This window comes from Neovison vison, chromosome X (assembly GCF_020171115.1).
Source record: "Neovison vison isolate M4711 chromosome X, ASM_NN_V1, whole genome shotgun sequence".
Lineage (NCBI taxonomy): Eukaryota > Metazoa > Chordata > Mammalia > Carnivora > Mustelidae > Neogale > Neogale vison.
Window position 1 is genome coordinate 84,466,291 of NC_058105.1, and position 23,310 is coordinate 84,489,600.

Sequence of the window (23,310 nt, forward strand, 5' to 3'; positions counted from 1 at the left end):
TCTAGGTATTTGTCTTCTTCTTTGTGTTACACAAGCCCATTAGGTCTTCTGCCCTTGAAAGTAATGTTCTTATGAAGCAGAGATCATGTAGCAACCAGGGCCTGGAAATTTAGGGATTATCTCTAGGTGTGCTGCTTGTGCCTGGTTGTTTGTTTTTGTTCTGTTTTGTTTTGTTTTCTGCTCTACCCTTTGGGCCACTTGTCTGCAGATGCTCTCTTTTTCTGCTCTGGACATTATTTCGTCCCTGGCCTGAATGTGGTGAGTTTTAAGTAAGTGTGTGCTGGTATGCTTGTGAAATGAGGCATGACAGCACCTCCAGCAGAATTGAGGCCCTGCCTGCCTCTGTTTGGGCAACATGTATCGGGCAGGTGTTTGTACTGGTATTCTGAGGGAGGGACCTGCTGCACTGGGACTGAGGCAAGCTTGACTGAGAAGGGCAGTCCTACCAGAGCGTGGGGGGTGATGCCTGGTGCATGCACATTTGATAGCTGGTGTCATCACTTCACTGTTTCCCACAGATGTCTCTGTGTTTATGCTGATAGCTGGGTAACAGAAATGACTCAAATAATCTCCTTTATTCCCACGGATGTGTCCTTGTGCACGCTGACTCTCAGGGACACACTCTGAATAGAGTGAATTATCTCCTCCTGTGTGACCCAAGTGTTCTTCACATCACTGTTCCCATGCTCTCTGCCCCCCGTTTGTTTGCCTGCCTTCTCTCCAGGTGCAGTGCAGTACCCCTTGGTCTCTATCCCAGCCAAGCCCACCAACCTTTAAATCTCCAGACCTAAAGTCCTGCTAGTTGCAGCAGTTATGAAATTCAGCCCTTCTCATTTTCCAGCCAGTGGCATTGGCAAAACCTTATCTTTGTGCCTTCCCCTGTGTGTTCCTCACTCTCTCTTGCCCTTCTTAGTGACCATGACTTCCTCCCCTCCACAGTACCTGACATCTCTTTCTCTCCTAAATAATGTCTCCATGTTTTCTACCTTAGTCAGCGTGGCTTCTTGTCTCCCTTTACTTATGGAGTTTGTTCAGTCAGTCTTCATGTTGATTTCTGGGTTATTTAGGATTTAGTAGTTATCTATTTGTGTTCCTGGGTCCAGGCGAGCCTAGGGCCCTCCTACACCACCATCTTCCTCTCCTTTACTTTGTCTCTATATTTCCAAATCGTTTTGTTTTTGTTCTCTTGGGAAACACAACTAGTATCTTAACTTATAATACTGTAGATTAATACCAACTTAATTTCAGTAGATATGAAAGCTTTGCTCCTATATTGCTTCATCACCCTGTTTATGTTGTTACGGTCACAACTTACATCTGTATACTATGTGTATCCATTAATGTAGATTTTAAATTATTGTTTTATTCATTTGTGTTTCAATCTGATTGGAATAAAGTGGAGTTGTGAATGATAATGATATTAATATGAACCTTCATATAATGACTTTTTTATTTACCTATGCAAATATATGTCTTTTCTGGTGTTCTTTATTTTTTTGTGTAGATTTGAGTCACTCCTTAGTGACCTTTCAATTCATCCTGAAGGATTGTTTTTAGCACAACTTATAAGGAAGTTTACTAGTGACACATGTATTTTGCTTAGTTTAGATTTTCTTAATTAATCATTTATCTTCATAATAAAAGTAACTATACTTAGTGGGATGACTATGAAAAAGGTAATACTCATTCTTCCTGAACGTGGAAGTAAAAATGTTACTTTGTATATACATGATCTGCCTAGACTTACATCATTACAAGTCTAAATAAAGAATCTGTGGTCCACACTATGTCATTAAAATAGCCAGAAGGTAACAAGTTTCCATGGACAAGACACCACTGGAAACAATGCCAGAACATGGGAGTGAGGCTGAAGCAAATACCTGTACCACAAAGATGGAGATGGATCACATTAGAAAGGTAACAGAAGCAACTACACAGTGACCACTCAACCCATCCTCCAGGCTTCTGAAGGTCACTCTGAGTCTAAAATTCCTCTTGTGAGAAAAGAGAGCCTGGGGCATATGTCTGCCCCATCAGCATTGCACGTTACTTCCTGAGAGTCCTATTCTGGTTTTGCTCATGGGGATTATGGGGGGAATCAGTCAAGCTTGATCACTGGGAAGTAGATTATGATGGAAAAGTGGGGAAGGGCCTTCAACAACATCAGTTGAATCTTGGCAGACCAAGACCATACCTGTAATACCCAAGTAGTAGTTTCAACCAGTGACTCTTTTTATCTACAGAGCCAAGACATTGGTGCAGTCTGATTAGGGAACTTGTCAGAACACAGGTCTTCATCATTTAGAACCTCAAACAAAGAGCCTTGCAGGACCTAGACTCTGATCAGTCCAGAGGCAGGGGTGATAATTCATAGCCATATCCATGGTTGAGTGTTGTTCCTATTCCCATATGACAAGGAAGCCTGACTGAAACACCTGGAACACTGCTTGGATCTGGGTCTCTTGCTCTGCCTGGGCAGAGGAAATCATATAACCCTATCCACTCCTGAGCATAACTCCTCGCTCCCCACAACCAGAAAGCCCTTTCAGAACACCTAGGAAGCTGTATAGTCCAGTAACGCTGAGTAGAGAATCCAGCAAGGAGATATGATTGTTTGCATAACAAACTTCGTGGGTCACTTTGGTCAGAGAATTTAGGGAACAGGTCAAGCCCAGGAACAAGGAGTTTTGTCATGGTAAGAGCTGGCTCTCCTGCTCCACCTGGGCAGGGAAGTTAATTCATAGTCCCACCCTATGCTAAGTGTGGCTTCTCAAAAAAAGTAGCCTAATCTGAGCACCTGGAAAGCTGCATAGCTTTCAATAATCCAAAGTCTCCCCACAAGGAAAAACCCAGTACTGGGTGACTTTGCTGGTGACTCTAAGGTTGAAAGACATTACTCTTTCTACATGACCTCATATATAGGGTACATTTTAAATCTTGTTTTTATTAATTTTCCTTTGAGCATAGTAAGGAGTTACAGTGCAAATCTGGAAAGCAAGTTATTCCTGAGATACAAAAACACCTTGTTTAATTACATTTCACTTTATTACGTTTTGCAGATATTCTTCTTTTTTTTTTTTTTAATTTGAGGTTTGTGGCAAGTCTGCATTAAGCAAGTATATTGGCACCATTTTCCCAACAACATTTACTAACTTTGTGCCCCTGTGTCACATTTTGGTAACACTCACAATATTTCAAACATTGTCATCATTATGATATAATAATGACATAAATATTACTGTACTTGTTATGGTGATCAGTATTCCTTGATGTTTATATTATGATTGTTGTGAGACATGATGGACCACACCTATATAAGATGGCAAATGTAATAAAAAATGTGTGTGTAGAGGGATGTGTGGGTGGCTCAGTTGCTAAGTGCTTTCAGCTCAGGTCATGATCCCAGCGGCCTGGGATCGAGTCACTCATCAGGCTCCCCACTCTGCGGGAAGCTTGCTTCTCCCTCTCCCACTCCCCCTGCTTGCGTTCCCTCTCTATCTGTGTCTCTCTCTGTCAAATAAATAAAATCTTTTAAAAAGTGTGTATGTTCTAACTGCTCCACTGAACACTTGTTCCCATTTTTTTTTCTTATCATCATTGGGGCTCCCTATTCCATAAGATACAATATTGAAATTAATTCAGATAATAAGCCTACAATGACCTCTACATTTTCAAGTGAGTGAATGAGTAATACATCTCTTACTCTAAATTAAAACCTAGAAATTATTAAACTTAGTAAGGCAGGTATGTTAAAAGTGAAGATATACCAAAAGCAAGGGCTCTTGGGCCAAATAGCAATTCAAGTTATGAACACAAAGTAAAAGTTCTTGAAGGAAATTAAAAGTGTTACTCAGGTGAAGACATGAAAGATAAGAAAACAAAACAGATATTGCTGATATGGAAGAGCATTTTAATGATCAGGTTAGGAGATCAAACCACCTAGAATATTCCCTCAAGCCAAAGGCTAATCCAGAAAAATGCCCTAACTCTCCTCAGTTCTGCAAAGACTGAGAGAAGTGAGGAAGCTACAGAAAATTTTGACACTGTCAGGGGTTGTTTCATAGGATTTAAGGAAAGAACGCATCTTGATAACAAACAAACAAACAAAAACTACAAGTGGAAGTATCAAGTGGTGATGCAGAAGCTGCAACAAGTTATCTCAAGATCTAGCTAAGATAATTAATCAAAGTGGCTACACTAAACAACAGATTTTCAGTGTAGCTGTAACAGCCTTGTATTGGAAGAAGATACAATCTAGGACTTTCATAACTAGAGAAGAAAAGTCAATTCATAGCTTCAAAACTTCAAAGGACATGCTAACTCTCTTGTTAGGGATGAAGAAAGTTGCTAACATTCAGGTGAAGCCAGTGCTTATTTACCATTCTGAAAATCCTTTACAATGATGCTAAATCGGGGGGAGGAGTCAAGATGGCGGAGAAGTAGCAGGCTGAGACTACTTCAGCTAGCAGGAGATCAGCTGGAGAGCTTATCTAAAGATTGCAAACACCTGTATATCCATCGGCAGATCGAAGAGAAGAAGAACAGCAATTCTAGAAACAGAAGAACAGCCACTTTCTGAAAGGGAGGACTGGCGGAGAAGTGAATCCAAAGCGAGAAAAAGATTGACCCCGGGGGGAGGGGCCGGCTCCCGGCAAGCGGCGGAGCAACGGAGCACAAAATCAGGACTTTCAAAAGTCTGTTCCGCTGAGGGACATCACTCCAGAGGCTAAACTGAGGCAAAGCCCACGCGGGGTTGGCGCAGGTCCCACAGGGTCACAGAAGGATCGGGGGTGTCTGAGTGTCGCAGGGCTTGCGGGTATTAGAACGGGAAAGCCGGCTACAGAGACAGAGCTGACAGTAAGCTCACAGCTCGGTATTGCCTTGAACCGGTCGCAGGCTCCGTGAGCTCAGAGCGCGGCCGGAGGTTAGGCAGACGGGAGTTACTGGGCACTGTTCTCTGAGAGCGCAATGAGGAGTGGGGCCCTGGGCTCTTGGCTCCTCTGGGCCAGAGACCAGGAGGCCGCCATTTGTATTCCCGTCCCCCGGAACTCTACAGAAAGCGCTCAGGGAAGAAAAGCTCCTGAAAGCAAAGCCGAGCGGATCACTCAGCCCGGCCCTGGTAAGGGCGGTACAATTCTGCCTGGGGCAAAGACACTTGAGCATCACTACAACAGGCCCCTCCCCCAGAAGATCAATAAGAAATCCAGGCAAGAACAAGTTCGCCTACCAAGGAGTGCAGTTTAAATACCAAGGAGAGCAGCAGAATTACAGAGGAGGAGAAAACAAACCACGGAACTCATGGCTCTCTCCCTGTGATTTTTTAGTCTTGCAGTTAATTTAATTTTTTTCTTTTTCATTTTTTTTCTCTTCTTCTGCTAAATTTTTTAAACTTTTACCCTTTTTTAATGTTTTTTAAATAGTTTATATAATATATATATATTTTTCTTTTTTATACTTTTCTTTATTCGTTTTCTTTTTTAATTCTTTTTATTCTTTTTTTCTTTCTTTATTTTTGAACCTCTTTTTATCCCCAAATCAGAAGATATCCCAATCTCTTCAATATCTTTTTTTAATTCTTTTTTTAATTCTTGATTGAATTTTTAATTCAATCTCATTTTTTAATTCTTGTTTTTCTTCTTTCCTTCTTTCTTTTTGAACCTCTTTTTATCCCCAAATCAGAAGAGATCCCAATCAGAAGAGATTGGGAGATGCCAATCAGAAGAGATCCCAATCAGAGGAGATCCCTCACCCAATCGTGAAAGGGGAGACATCCCCCGTCACGAATTGGGATCTCTTCTGATTTGGTTAAAGCATATTTTCCTGGGATTGTTGCCACCATTTTAGCATTTTACTTGCTCCTTCATATACCCTTAGCTGGACAAAATGACAAGGCGGAAAAATTCACAACAACAACAACAACAAAAAAAAAACAAGAGACAGTACCGAAGGCTAGGGACCTAATCAATACAGACATTGGTAATATGTCAGATCTAGAGTCCAAATGACAATTCTCAAGGTTCTAGCCGGGCTTGAAAAAGAGATGGAAGATATTAGAGAAACCCTCTCCAGAGATATAAAAGCCCTTTCTGGAGAAATAAAAGAACTAAAATCTAACCAAGTTGAAATCAAAAAAGCTATTAATGAGGTGCAATCAAAAATGGAGGCTCTCACTGCTAGGATAAATGAGGCAGAAGAAAGAATTAGCGATATAGAAGCCCAAATGACAGAGAATAAAGAAGCTGAGCAAAAGAGGGACAAACAGCTACTGGACCATGAGGGGAGAATTCGAGAGATAAGTGACACCATAAGACGGAACAACATTAGAATAATTGGGATTCCAGAAGAAGAAGAAAGAGAGAGGGGAGCAGAAGGTATACTGGAGAGAATTATTGGGGAGAATTTCTTTAATATGGCAAAGGGAACGAGCATCAAAATTCAGGAAGTTCAGAGAAAGCCCCTCAAAATCAATAAGAATAGGCCCACACCCCATCACCTAATAGTAAAATTTACAAGACTTAGTGACAAAGAGGAAATCCTGAAAGCAGCCCGGGAAAAGAAGTCTGTAACATACAATGGTAAAAGTATTACATTGGCAGCTGACTTATCCACAGAGACCTGGCAGGCCAGAAAGAGCTGGCATGATATTTTCAGAGCACTAAACGAGAAAAACATGCAGCCAAGAATACTATATCCAGCTAGGCTAACATTGAAAATAGAAGGAGAGATTAAAAGCTTCCGGGGCAAACAAAAACTGAATTTTCAAACACCAAACGAGCTCTATAGGAAATATTGAAAGGGGTCCTCTAAGCAAAGAGAGAGCCTACAAGTGGTAGATCAGAAAGGAACAGAGACAATATACAGTAACAGTCACCTTACAGGCAATACAATGGCAGTAAATTCATATCTCTCAATAGTTACCCTGAATGTTAATGGGCTAAATGCCCCAATCAAAAGACACAGGGTATCAGAATGGATAAAAAACAAAACCCATCTATATGTTGCCTCTAAGAAACTCATTTTAAGCCCGAAGACACCTCCAGATTTAAAGTGAGGGGGTGGAAAACAATTTACCATGCTAATGGACATCAGAAGAAAGCAGGAGTAGCCATCCTTATATCAGATCAATTAGATTTTAAGCCAAAGAATATAATAGGAGATGAGGAAGGACACTATATCATACTCAAAGGGTCTGTCAACCAAGAAGATCTAACAATTTTAAATATCTATGCCCCCAGTGTGGGAGCAGCCAACTATATAAACCAATTAATAACAAAATCAAAGAAACACATCAACAATAATACAATAATAGTAGGGGACTTTAACACTCCCCTCACTGAAATGGACAGATCATCCAAGCAAAAGATCAACAGGGAAATAAAGGCCTTAAATGATACACTGGATGAGATGGACATCACAGATATATTCAGAACATTTCATCCCAAAGCAACAGAATACACATTCTTCTCTAGTGCACATGGAACATTCTCCAGAATAGATCACATCCTCGGTCCTAAATCAGCACTCAACTAGTATCAAAAGTTTGGGATCATTCCCTGCATATTTTCAGACCACAATGCTCTGAAGCTAGAACGCAACCACAAGAGGAAGTTTGGAAAGAACCCAAATACATGGAAACTAAACAGCATCCTTCCAAAGAATGAATGGGTCAACCGGGAAATTAAAGAAGAATTGAAAAAAATCATGGAAACAAATGATAATTAAAATACAACGGCTCAAAATCTGTGGGACACAACAAAGGCAGTCCTGAGAAGAAAATATATAGCGGTACAAGCTTTTCTCAAGAAACAAGAAAGGTCTCAGGTACACAACCTAACCCTACACCTAAAGGAGCTGGAGAAAGAACAAGAAAGAAACCCTAAGCCCAGCAGGAAAAGAGAAATCATAAAGATCAGAGCAGAAATCAATGAAATAGAAACCAAAAAAACAATAGAACAAATCAACGAAACTAGGAGCTGGTTCTTTGAAAGAATTAATAAAATTGATAACCCCCTGGCCAGACTTATCAAAAAGAAAAGAGAAAGGACCCAAATAAATAAAATCATGAATGAAAGAAGAGAGATCACAACTAACACCAAAGAAATACAAACTATTATAAGAACATACTATGAGCAACTCTATGCCAACAAATTTGACAATCTGGAAGAAATGGATGCATTCCTAGAAACATATAAACTACCAAAATTGAACCAGGAAGAAATAGAAAGCCTGAACAGACCCATAACCAGTAAGGAGATTGAAACAGTCATTAAAAATCTCCAAACAAACAAAAGCCCAGGGCCAGACGGCTTCCCGGGGGAATTCTACCAAACATTTAAAGAAGAACTAATGTTGAACCATCCTTGTAGCCCAGGGATAAATCCCACCTGATCATGGTGGATAATCTCTTTAATGTGCTGTTGGATCCTGTTGGCTAGGATCTTGTTGAGAATCTTAGCATCCATATTCATCAGTGATATTGGTCTGAAATTCTCCTTTTTGGTAGGGTCCTTGCCTGGTTTGGGGATCAGGGTAATGCTGGCTTCATAGAAAGAGTCTGGAAGTTTTCCTTCTGCTTCAATTTTTTGAAACAGCTTCAGGAGAATAGTTGTTATTTCTTCTTGGAAGGTTTGGTAGAATTCCCCAGGGAATCCGTCAGGTCCTGGGCTCTTGTTTTTTGGGAGGTTTTTGATCACTGCTTCAATCTCGTTATTAGATATCGGTCTATTCAGGTTGTCGATTTCTTCCTGGTTCAATTTTGGTAGTTTATATTTTTCCAGGAATGCATCCATTTGATCTAGGTTGCTAAGCTTATTGGCATATAACTGTTCGTAATAACTTCTGATGATTGTTTCTACTTCCTTGGCGTTAGTTGTGATCTCTCCCTTTTCATTCATAATTTTATGAATTTGGGATTTCTCTCTTTTCTTTCGGATTAGTGTAGCCAGTGGCTTATCGATCTTATTGATTCTTTCAAAAAACCAGCTTCTAGTTTCATTGATACGTTCTACTGTATCTCTGGTTTCTCCCTCATTGATCTCAGCTCTAATCTTGATGATTTCCCTTGTTATGTGTGGAGTTGGTTTGATTTGGGCAGAAGATATGAACAGACACTTCTCCAATCAAGAAATACAAATGGCTATCAGACACATGAAAAAATGCTCATCATCATTAGCCCTCAGGGAGATTCAAATTAAAACCACATTGAGATATCACCTTACACCAGTTAGAATGATCAAAATTAACAAAACAGGAAACAACATGTGTTGGAGAGGATGTGGAGAAAGGGGAACCCTCTTCCACTGTTGGTGGGAATGCAAGTTGGTGCAGCCTCTTTGGAGAACAGTGTGGAGATTCCTCAAGAAATTAAAAATAGAGCTTCCCTACGACCCTGCAATTGCACTCCTGGGTATTTACCCCAAAGATACAGATGTCGTGTAAATAAGGTCCATCTGTACCCCAATGTTTATAGCAGCAATGGCCACAGTCGCCAAACTATGGAAAGAACCAAGATGCCCTTCAACGGATGAATGGATAAGGAAGATGTGGTCCATATACACTATGGAGTATTATGCCTCCATCAGAAAGGATGAATATCCAACTTTTGTAGCAACATGGACGGGACTGGAAGAGATTATGCTGAGTGAAATAAGTCAAGCAGATAGAGTCAATTATCATATGGTTTCACTTATTTGTGGAGCATAACAAATAGCATGGAGGACAAGGGGCGTTAGAGAGGAGTAGGGAATTTGGGTAAATTGGAAGGGGAGGTGAACCATGAGAGACTATGGACTCTGAAAAACAGTCTGAGGGGTTTGAAGTGGCGGGGCGGTGGGAGGTTGGGGTACCAGGTGGTGGGTATTATAGAGGGCACGGCTTGCATGGAGCACTGGGTGTGGTGAAAAAAATAATGAATACTGTTTTTCTGAGAATAAATAAATTGGAAAAAAAAAGAAAAGAAAAAAAGAAGAAGAAGAACTAATTCCTATTCTCCTGAAACTGTTGCAAAAAATAGAAATGGAAGGAAAACTTCCAAACTCATTTTATGATGCCAGCATCACCTTGATCCCAAAACCACAAAAAAGAGAGTGATAGACCAATATCCTTGATGAACACAGATGCGAAGATTCTCACCAAAATACTAGCCAATAGGATTCAACAGTACATTAAGAGGATTATTCACCACGACCAAGTGGGATTTATCCCAGGGCTGCAAGTTTGGTTCAACATCTGCAAATCAGTCAATGTGATACAACACATCAGTAAAAGAAAGAACAAGAACCATATGATACTCTCAATAGATGCTGAAAAAGCATTTGACAATGTACAGCATCCCTTCCTGATCAAAACTCTTCAAAGTGTAGGGATAGAGGGCACATACCTCAATATCATCAAAGCCATCTATGAAAAGCCCACCGCAAATATCATTCTCAATGGAGAAAAACTGAAAGCTTTTACACTAAGGTCAGGAACACGGCAGGGATGTCCATTATCAGCACTGTTATTCAACATAGTACTAGAAGTCCTAGCCTCAGCAATCAGACAACAAAAGGAAATTAAAGGCATCCAAATCGGCAAAGAAGAAGTCAAATTATCACTCTTCGCAGATGATATGATACTCTATGTGGAAATCCCAAAAGACTCCACTCCAAAACTGCTAGAACTTGTACAGGAATTCAGTAAAGTGTCAGGATATAAGATCAATGCACAGAAATCAGTTGCATTTCGCTACACCAACAACAAGACAGAAGCAAGAGAAATTAAGGAGTCAATCCCATTTACAATTGCACCCCAAACCATAAGATACCTAGGAATAAACCTAACCAAAGAGGCTCAGAATCTATACTCAGAAAACTATAAAGTACTCATGAAAGAAATTGAGGAAGACACAAAGAAATGGAAAAATGTTCCATGCTCCTGGATTGGAAGGATAAGTATTGTGAAAATGTCTATGCTACCTAAAGCAATGTACACATTTAATGCAATTCCTATCAAAGTACCATCCATCTTTTTCAAAGAAATGGAACAAATAATTTCAAAATTTATATGGAACCAGAAAAGACCTCGAATAGCCAAAGGGATATTGAAAAAGAAAGCCCAAGTTGGTGGCATCACAATTCCGGACTTCAAGCTCTATTACAAAGCTGTTATCATCAAGACAGCATGGTACTGGCACAAAAACAGACACATAGATCAATGGAACAGAATAGAGAGCCCAGAAATAGACCCTCAACTCTATGGTCAACTAATCTTTGACAAAGCAGGAAAGAATGTCCAATGGAAAAAAACAGTCTCTTTAATAAATGGTGTTGGGAAAATTGGACAGCCACGTGCAGAAAAATGAAATTGGACCATTTCCTTACACCACACACAAAAATAGACTCAAAATGGATGAAGGACCTCAATGTGAGAAAGCAATCCATCAAAATCCTTGAGGAGAACACAGGCAGCAACCTCTTTGACCTCAGCCGCAGCAACATCTTCCTAGGAACATCGCCAAAGGCAAAGGAAGCAAAGGCAAAAATGAACTATTGGGATTTCATCAAGATCAAAAGCTTTTGCACAGAAAAGGAAAGAGTTAACAAAATCAAAAGACAACTGACAGAATGGGAGAAGATATTTGCAAATGACATATCCGATAAAGGACTAGTGTCCAAAATCTATAAAGAACTTAACAAAGTCAACATCCAAAGAATAAATAATCCAATCAAGAAATGGGCAGAGGACATGAACAGACGTTTCTGCAAAGAAGATATCCAGATGGCCAACAGACACATATAAAAGTGCTCCATATCACTCGGCATCAGGGAAATACAAATCAAAACCACAATGAGATATCACCTCACACCAGTCAGAATGGCTAAAATCAACAAGTCAGGAAATGACAGATTCTGGCGAGGATGTGGTGAAAGGGGAACCCTCCTACACTGTTGGTGGGAATGCAAGCTGGTGCAACCACTCTGGAAAAAAGCATGGAGGTTCCTCAAAATGTTGAAAATAGAACTGCCCTATGCCCCAGCAATTGCACTACTGGGTATTTACCCTAAAGATACAAACGTAGTGATCCAAAGGGGCACGTGCACCCGAATGTTTATAGCAGCAATGTCCACAATAGCCAAACTATGGAAAGAACCTAGATGTCCATCAACAGATGAATGAATCAAGAAGATGTGTTATATATACACAATGGAATACTATGCAGCCATCAAAAGAAACGAAATCTTGCCATTTGCGACAATGTGGATGGAACTAGAGCGTATCATGCTTAGTGAAATAAGTCAAGCGGAGAAAGACAACTATCATATTATCTCCCTGATATGAGGAAGTGGTGATGCAACATGGGGGTTTATGTGGATAGGAGAAGAATCCATGAAACAAGATGGTATAGGGACCGAGACAAACCATAAGTGACTCTTAATCTCATGAAACAAACTGTGGGTTGCTGGGGGGAGGGGGCTTGGGAGAAGGGGGGTTGGGTTATGGACATTGGGGAGGGTATGTGCTTTTGGGTAAATTGGAAGTGGAGGTGAATCATGACAGACTATGGACTCTTAAAAACAATCTGAGGGGTTTGAAGTGGCAGAGGGTGGGATGTTGTGGTACCGGGTGATGGGTATTATAGAGGGCACGGCTTGCATGGAGCACTGGGTGTGGTGAAAAAATAATGAATACTGTTTTCTTGAAAATAAATAAATTGGAAAAAAAAGAATTACAAAAAAAAAAAAAGAATGATGCTAAATCATTTGCACAGTAAAGGAAACAGTTGACACAACTAAAAGGCAACCTACAGAATGGGAGAAAGTAATTGCAAATATGTTCTCAGATAAAGGGCTGTAATCCAAAATCTGCAAAGAATTTATCAGGGGGAAAGATGGCAGCAGAGAAGTGGACCTCATTTCACCTGGTCCCTTGTATCTAGGTGGATATCTACCAAACCATTCTGAACACACAGAAATTCAACCTGAGATGTAAGAAGATTTGTCTGGATCTCTACAAGCAGAAAAAAAAATGACGGCTTTTTGCAAGGTAGGATATGTAGAATCTTGAATCTTCAAGGAAAGTTTCAGAAGATAAATAGAGGGAAGAGGGAACCTCCATAAGCTGGCCACTGGAAGGTGAAGTAAAATTGGAGTAAAAAACTGTGACCCTTAGAAATCCCCTCCAGTGAGATACATCTCTTTCTGAAAGGGAATGGGATGTGAATGGGGAAGAATTCTAGGTGTATCATTGTGGTCTCAGGAATCCAGGAAACTCAGAAAGTATGAGGGAGCCTATAGAATGCCCAAGCAGTGGATCAGGGAGACTAGTTATAGGTAGTGAGCCTAGAAGGGAATCCCAGCTCCAGTCACCATAAACCACAAGCTGGGTGGCTAGGGAGACTTCTCACTGCCTGAACACCCTGAAAAAGGCTAGAATGTGCAGGCTCTTTAACATCCCAGGGGAGGTATAAGGAAGTTGGTAACTTTGGCACGGAAAAAAAACCTCAGGTCAGTGTGGCCCATGAAAAGACACTGAGGTGGCACTCAGGAGGGAATTGGGAGCCTCAGAATAGGAAGTACATGTAAGCCCAATGGAAGGTGGAAATTGCAAAGTACAATGCACAGAGAAGTTCAGGGGTCTCTGGAACTCCCCCAGTAGTGTTACAGCAGATGTGAATAATATGAGTCTGTGGAGTTTGGTACACACAGAAGAGGAGACGGTTTGACCTGAAGGATTTATTGAAGAGAGGGGACTGCGACCTTGTGACTCTGGACCAGAGGTTCCCACAGGGATATATTTGCTCTGACCCTCTAAAAATGAAGGGGAAGTCCAGCAGGGAATAAACCAGGGGTGGGGCACCTCCATCCAGTCAAGAATGCCTGAGAGGCTGAACAGCAAACCTCTCTCCCAGAAGATAGACAGCAAGAATGAGTGAATGACAAGTTTATTTCTTACAGGACCGTAAAACTTCAGCACCAGGTGAAAATAATATAGGGAGCTGCAGGAACCCCCTCATGACTCCTTTATGCTTCAGGCTGAATTTTTTTTTCATTTCTTATTTATTTCTTTTCTTTTCTCTTCTTTTCCTTTCTTTTCTTTACTTTTGTTTTCCTTTTACCTTATTCCTGTTTCAAATAGATTCTTATTTCCCAACTTATGTTCTTAAGTTGTTTTTTCACTTTTATTTTATTAAGATTTTATTTATTTATTTGACAGAGAAAGAGTGAGAGTGCAAGCAGGGAGAAAAAGGATGAGGGAGAATCAGGACCCCACTGAGCAGGCATCCTCATGTGGGGCTCAATTCCAGGACCCCAGGTCATGATGTGAGCCAAAGACAGCCACTTAACTGACAGAGCCACTCGGGAGCCCCTCGCTTTTATTTTTTTCACATCTACTTTTTAGAGTTTTAGGTCCCATACTGGTCCATTTGTCAGTATTCAATTTTATCCTATAGATATAGATATAGATATAGATATAGATATGAAATGGAAATGGAAAGAAATCAGAATACATACATATGTGCATGCACATACACATATGTACATATGTGTACACATATATGTGTATACATGTATGTACACATACACATATAAATACATACATATATATGAATACACATATATACATACACATATATATACATACACACACACACACACACACATATATATATATATGTATGTATGTATTCTGATTTCTTTCAATTTTGGTATATATTGTCTTCTTATACACAGACCAAAAATCAATCAGGAACAGGAAGATGACTTTGCTTTCTCTACCCTGAGTGATTATAATCTTCCTTCCACCTGCCTTTTTTTTATATTGTTTTGGATCATCTTGGCTTTGTTTGTGCATTTGTGGGAGGTTACAAACACTTTGGAATTTTTCAAAGGTGCATTTAACTTGGGTTATGGTTGATATTTGGACTTTGTGATTTCACTCAACCATCCCACAATAGAATGACTGGGAGGAGGAACTCTTAACATAAAAAGAAACAGAGACAGTGTTCTCTGCCAGAGAAATAATGGATCTGGTATAAGAATGATGACAGAGATAGACTTCAGGTTAGCAATCATGAAGACAATAGCTAGGTTTGAAAAAAAAAAAACATTAATGGCAATATAGAATCGCTGAGGACAGAAAGAGATCTAACCAGGCCAAAATTAAAAGTGCTATGAATGAGACACAGTCTAGACTGGATAGGCTAAAAGTCAGGCTAAATGAGGCAGAAAAAAAAAATCACTGATATAAGAGATAAGCTGATAGGAAGGAAGTTGAAGAAAACAGAGATAGGCAACTAGTAGCCCACAAAAAGATATTAAGAGAGACTAATGATGCCATGAATCATTCCAAAGTTGTAATGATTGGGATCCACAAGGACGTGGAGAGAGAGAGAGGACTAGAATGTGTGTGTGTGTGTGTGTGTGTGTGTGTGTGCAAATCATAGCTGATAACTTCCCTAATCTGGGGAAGGAAGCAAGCATTTATGTCCAAGAGGCAATGAGGACCCCTTCCAAAATCAGTAAAAATAAATCAACAACAGGACATGTAAAAATGAAGCTTACTTAACTTAATGCCAAGAATGTATTCTGAGAAAAGCTATGGAGAGGAGGTTCCTTACATATGTAGGGAGGAATATCAGAATCACACCAGACCTATCTACAGAAACCTGGCAAGCCAGAAAGTACTGGCAAGACATATTCAGGGTACTAAATGAGAAGAACATGCAGCCAAGAATACTTTATCCAGCAAGGTTTTTATTCAGAACAGATGGAGAGATAAAGAGCTCTCAGGACAGGGAGAAATTGAAAGAATACCTGACCAGGACAACAAGAAATATTAAGGGGGAGTCTGAAGTGATGAAAGACCGAAAGAGTCACCTAGATCAGAAAAGAACAGAGAAAATCTACAGAAATAAGGACTTTACAGAAAAGAAAATGGCAAGAATTTATATCCCTCAGTACTTACTGTTAATGTAAATGGGTTGAATGTTCAAATGAAAAGACACAGGGCTTCTTATTGCATAAAAATGCAGTACCCATCCATATACTGTCCACAAGAGACCCATTTTGAACCTAAAAACACTTCCAGATATAAAGCAAGAGGATTGAGAACAATTTAAACACCAAATGACCACAAGAGAAAGTTGCGGTAGCAATTTTCATAAGAGATAAATGATATTTCAATCCCAAGACTTCAGTAAGAGAATTACAAGGACACTCTATCATACATAAAGAGTCTATCCAAGAAGAAAATCTAATAATTGTAAATATCTTTGGTCCAACATGGAAGAAGCGAACTTCATAAACCAACTATTAACCAAAATAAAGAATTATACCGAAAATAATAAAAAAATCCATTTTAACTAATAGAAAGATCATCTAAACAGAAGATCAATAAAGAAGCAAGAACTTTGGAGGGAGGAGTCAAGATGGCAGAGAAGTAGCAGGCTGAGACTACTTCAGCTACCAGGAGATCAGCTAGATAGCTGATCTAAAGATTGCAAACACCTGCAAAACCATCAATGAAAGACTCCGCATATAGACACCCCCCCCAGCCATTGATTAACTAACTGCTTCTTGGCTTTTCTGTAATTGCTCGCCCTTCCCCTGTTAGACCCCTCCCCCAGTTAATTGTTTAACCACTCCCTTGCCTTTCTGTAACCACTTGGCTTTTAGGGGGTGATACTGGTCTCCTATTTCAACAGGATACCTTATGCGCATAGTCACATAGGCAAGGGGGTCGCCTAGGTACGTGGGCCTAGTCACGTAGGCAGGATGTTTCTCTGCTGAGTAATAAGGTCCAACTCCCCCTCCTCACTCCCCCTCCCCACCTTTCTCTTCGCGCGCCGGGGTCCTTCAAAGCCAATCTACAAACACCGAGTATGCCTTACATTCAAACCAGCCAATAAGAACCTTGTAACTATGTTTCTGCTTCTGTACGTATGCTTTCGCTTCCCCAAACCCCATAAAAAGGCCCTGAACAAAGGGCTGGCGCGCGAGTCTTCCTAAGACTTGATCGCCCGGAGGTACCTGTGTCAACTCAATAAACCTCGTGCTGTTTGCATCTGATCAGTGGACTCGGCTCGGTTTTTGGGTCCGGGGGTCTCCTCCTGAGAAGGGGTCCATTCCGGGGTGCTTGGAGCCCCGGGGGGATCTTTCATCGGCAGATTGAAGAGAAGAAGAACAGCAATTCTAGAAACAGAAAAACAACCACTTTCTGAAAGGTAGGACTGGCGGAGAAGTGAATCCAAAGCGGCGGGAAGATAGAACACGGGGGGAGGGGCTGGCTCCCGGCAAGTATCGGAGCAATGGAGCACAAAATCAGGACTTTTAAAAGTCTGTTCCGCTGAGGGACATAGCTCCAGAGGCTAAACTGGGGCGAAGCCTATGAGGGGTCAACGTGGCCTCAGGTCCTGCAGGGTCACAGAAGGATCGGGGGTGTCTGAGTGTCGCAGAGCTTGTGGGTATTGGAACGGGAAAGTCTGCTACAGAGACAGAGCCGACAGTAAGCTCACAGCTTGGGGTTACCTTGAACCGGTCGCAGGCTCGGTGAGCTCAGAGCGCAGCCGGAGGTCAGGAAGATGGGAGTTATTGGGCTTTGTTCTCTGAGGGCGCACTGAGGAGTGGGGCCCCGGACTCTCGGCTCCTCCGGTCCGGAGACCAGGAGGCTGCCATTTGTATTCCTGTCCTCCAGAACTCTACAGAAAGCATTTGGGGAACAAAAGCTCCTGAAAGCAAACCCGAGCAGATTACTCAGCCCGGCCCGTGGTAAGGGCGGTCGAACTCCGCCTGGGGCAAAAACACTTGAGAATCACTACACCAGGCCCCTCGCCCAGAAGATCAACAAGAAATCCAGCCAAGACCAAGTTCACCTACCAAGAAGTGCGGTTTCAATACCAAGGAGAGCAGCAGAATTCCAGAGGAGGAGAAAGCAAAGCACGGAACTCATGGCTTTCTCCCTGTGATTTTTTAGTCTTGCAATTAAAGTAATTTTTTACTTTTTCGTTTTTTTCTCTTCTTTTGCTAAATTATTTTTTAACCTTTAACCTTTTCCTTTTTAACGTTTTTTAACTAGTTTATCTAATATACATATTTTTTATACTTTTCTTTATTCGTTTTCTTTTTTTAATTCCTTTCTTTTTTTTCCCTTTCTTTCTTTTTGAACCTCTTTTATCCCCTTTCCCCCCCGCTCACGATTTGGGAATCTCTTCTGATTTGGTTAAAGCATATTTTCCTGGGGTTGTTGCCACAATTTTAGTATTTTGCTTCCTCCTTCGTATACTCTTTTTTTTTTTTTCAATTTATTTATTTTCAGAAAAACAGTATTCATTATTTTTTCACGACACCCGGTGCTCCATGCAAGCTGTGCCCTCTATAATACCCACCACCTGGTACCCCAACCTCCCACCCCCTGCCACTTCAAACCCCTCAGACTGTTTTTCAGAGTCCATAGTCTCTCATGGTTCATCTCCCCTTCCAATTTACCCAAAAGCACATACCCTCCCCAATGTCCATAACCTTCCCCCCTTCTCCCAACCCCCCTCCCCCCAGCAACCGTGAGCTCTTATCTGGACAAAATGAAAAGGCGGAAAAATTCACCACAAAAAAAAGAACAAGAGGCAGTGCCAAAGGCTAGGGACCTAATCAATACAGACATTGGTAATATGTCAGAACTGGAGTTCAGAATGACAATTCTCAAGGTTCTAGCCGGGCTCAAAAAAGGCATGGAAGATATTAGAGAAACCCTCTCGGGATATATAAAAGCCCTTTCTGGAGAAATAAAAGAACTAAAATCTAACCAAGTTGAAATAAAAAAAGCTATTAATGAGGTGCAATCAAAAATGGAGGCTCTCACTGCTAGGATAAATGAGGAAGAAGAAAGAATTAGCAATATAGAAGACCAAATGACAGAGAATAAAGAAGCTGAGCAAAAGAGGGAAAAACAGCTACTGGACCACGAGGAGAGAATTTGAGAGATAAGTGACACCATAAGACGAAACAACATTAGAATAATTGGAATTCCAGAAGAAGAAGAAAGAGAGAGGGGAGCAGAAGGTATACTGGAGAGAACTATTGGGGAGAATTTCCCCAATATGGCAAAGGAAACAAGCATCAAAATTCGGGAGGTTCAGAGAACGCCACTCAAAATCAATAAGAATAGGCCCACACTCCATCACCTAATAGTAAAATTTACAAGCCTTAGTGACAAAGAGAAAATCCTGAAAGCAGCCTGGGAAAAGATGTCTGTAACATACAATGGTAAAAATATTAGATTGGCAGCTGACTTATCCACAGAGACCTGGCAGGCCAGAAAGAGCTGGCATGACATTTTCAGAGCACTAAACGAGAAAAACATGCAGCCAAGAATACTATATCCAGCTAGGCTAACATTGAAAATAGAAGGAGAGATTAAAAGCTTCCAGGACAAACAAAAACTGAAAGAATTTGCAAAACCAAACCAGCTCTACAGGAAATACTGAAAGGGGTCCTCTAAGCAAAGAGAGAGCCTACAAGTGGTAGATCAGAAAGGAACAGAGACAATATACAGTAACAGTCACCTTACAGGCAATACAATGGCAGTAAATTCATATCTCTCAATAGTTACCCTGAATGTTAATGGGCTAAATGCCCCAATCAAAAGACACAGGGTATCAGAATGGATAAAAAACAAAACCCATCTATATGTTGCCTCCAAGAAACTCATTTTAAGCCCGAAGACACCTCCAGATTTAAAGTGAGGGGGTGGAAAACAATTTACCATGCTAATGGACATCAGAAGAAAGCAGGAGTGGTCATCCTTATATCAGATCAATTAGATTTTAAGCCAAAGACTATAATGAGAGATGAGGAAGGACACTATATCATACTCAAAGGGTCTGTCCAACAAGAAGATCTAACAATTTTAAATGTCTACGCCCCCAACGAGGGAGCAGCCAACTATATAAACCAATTAATAACAAAATCAAAGAAACACATCAACAATAATACAATAATAGTAGGGGACTTTAACACTCCCCTCACTGAAATGGACAGATCATTCAAGCAAAAGATCAACGAGGAAATAAAGGCCTTAAACCACACACTGGACCAGATGGACATCATATATATATTCAGAATATTTCATCCCAAAGCAACAGAATATACATTCTTCTCTAGTGCACATGGAACATTCTCCAGAATAGATCACATCCTTGGTCCTAAATCAGGACTCAACCGGTATCAAAAGATTGAAATCATTCCCTGCATATTTTCAGACCACAATGCTCTGAAGCTAGAACTCAACGACAAGAGGAAGTTTGGAAAGAACTCAAATACATGGAGACTAAACAGCATTCTTCTAAAGAATGAATGGGTCAACCAGGAAATTAAAGAAGAATTGAGAAAAATCATGGAAACAAATGATAATGAAAACACAAAGTTCCCAAATCTGTGGGAAACAACAAAGGCAGTCCTGAGAGGAAAATATATAGCGGTACAAGCCTTTCTCAAGAAACAAGAAAGGTCTCAGGTTCATGACCTAACCCTACACCTAAAGGAGCTCGAGAAAGAACAAGAAAGAAACCCTAAGCCCAGCAGGAGAAGAGAAATCATAAAGATCAGAGCAGAAATCAATGAAATAGAAACCAAAAAAAAAAAAAAAAACACAATAGAACAAATCAACGAAACTAGGAGATGGTTCTTTGAAAAAATTAATAAAATTGATAAAACCCTGGCCAGACTTATCAAAAAGAAAAGAGAAAGGACCCAAATAAATAAAATCATGAATGAAAGAGGAGAGATCACAACTAACCCCAAAGAAATACAAACTATTATAAGAACATACTATGAGCAATTCTACGCCAACAAATTTGATAATCTGGAAGAAATGGATGCATTCCTAGAAACATATAAACTACCACAACTGAACCAGGAAGAAATAGAAAGCCGGGACAGACCCATAACCAGTAAGGAGATTGAAACAGTCATCAAAAATCTCCAAACAAACAAAAGCCCAGGGACAGATGGCATCCCAGGGGAATTCTACCAAACATTTAAAGAAGAACTAATTCCTATTCTCCTGAAACTGTTCCAAAAAATAGAAATGGAAGGAAAATTTCCAAACTCATTTTATAAGGCCAACATCATCTTGATCCCAAAACCAGACAAGGATCCCATCAAAAAAAGAGAGCTATAGACCACTATCCTTGATGAACACAGATGCAAAAATTCTCACCAAAATACTAGCCAATAGGATTCAACAGTACATTAAAAGGATTATTCACCATGACCAAGTGGGATTTATTCCAGGGCTGCAAGGTTGGTTTAACATCCGCAAATCAGTCAATATGATACAACACATCAATAAAAGAAAGAACAAGAACCATATGATACTCTCAATAGATGCTGAAAAAGCATTTGACAATGTACAGCATCCCTTCCTGATCAAAACTCTTCAAAGTGTAGGGATAGAGGGCACATACCTCAATATCATCAAAGCCATCTATGAAAAGCCCACCGCAAATATCATTCTCAATGGAGAAAAACTGAAAGCTTTTCCACTAAGGTCAGGAACACGGCAGGGATGTCCATTATCACCACTGCTATTCAACATAGTACTAGAAGTCTTAGCCTCTGCAATCAGACAACAAAATAAAATTAAAGGCATCCAAATCAGCAAAGAAGTCAAACTGTTACTCTTCGTAGATGATATGATACTATATGTGGAAAACCCAAAAGACTCCACTCCAAAACTGCTAGAACTTGTACAGGAATTCAGTAAATTGTCAGCATATAAAATCAATGCACAGAAATCAGTTGCATTTCTCTACACCAACAAGACAGAAGCAAGAGAAATTAAGGCGTCAATCCCATTTAAAATTGCACCCCAAACCATAAGATACCTAGGAATAAACATAACCAAAGAGGCACAGAATTTATACTCAGAAAACTATAAAGTACTCATGAAAGAAATTGAGGAAGACACAAAGAAATGGAAAAATGTCCCATGCTCCTGGATTGGAAGAATAAATATTGTGAAAATGTCTATGCTACCTAAAGCAATCTACACATTTAATGCCATTCCTATCAAAGTACCATCCATCTTTTACAAAGAAATGGAACAAATAATCCTAAAATTTATATGGGACCAGAAAAGACCTCGAATAGCTAAAGGAATATTGAAAAAGAAAGCCAAAGTTGGTTGCATCACAATTCAGGACTTCAAGCTCTATTACAAAGCTCTCTGCATCAAGACAGCATGGTATTGGCACAGTAACAGACACTTAGATCAATGGAACAGAATAGAAAGCTCAGAAATAGACCCTCAACTCTATGGTCAGCTAATCTTTCACAAAGCAGGAAAGAATGTCCAATGGAGAAAAGACAGCCTCTTCAATAATGGGTGTGGGAAAATTGGAGAGCCACATGCAGAAAAATGAAATTGGACCATTTCCTTACACTAAATATGAAAATAGACTCAAAACGGATGAAGGACTTCAATGTGAGAAAGGACTCCATCAAAATCCTTGAGGAGAACACAGGCAGCAACCTCTTCGACCTCAACTGCAGCAACATTTTCCTAGGAACATCACCAAAGGCAAGGGAAGCAAGGGCACAATTGAACTATTGGGATTTTATCAAGATCAAAAGCTTTTGCACAGCAAAGGAAGCAGTTAACAAAATCAAAAGACAACTGACAGAATGGGAGAAGATATTTGCAAACGACATATCAGATAAAGGACTAGTGTCCAAAATCTATAAAGAACTTAGCAAACTCAACACCCAAAGAACAAACAATCCAATCAAGAAATGGGCAGAGGACATGAACAGACGTTTCTGCAAAGAAGACATCCAGATGGCCAACAGACACATGAAAAAGTGCTCCATATCACTTGGCATCAGGGAAATACAAATCAAAACCACAATGAGATATCACCTCACACCAGTAGAATGGCTAAAATCAACAAGTCAGGAAATGACAGATGCTGGCGAGGATGTGGTGAAAGGGGAACCCTCCTACACTGTTGGTGGGAATGCAAGCTGGTGCAACCACTCTGAAAACAGCATGGAGGTTCCTGAAAATGTTGAAAATAGAACTGCCCTATGACCCAGCAATAGCACTACTGGGTATTTACCCTAAAGACACAAACGTAGTGATCCAAAGGGGCACGTGCACCCGAATGTTTATAGCAGCAATGTCCATAATAGCCAAACTATGGAAAGAACCTAGATGTCCATCAACCGATGAATGGATAAATATGTGTTATATATACACAATGGAATACTATGCAGCCATCAAAAAAATGAAATATTGCCCTTTGCGACAACATGGATGGAACTAGAGCATATCATG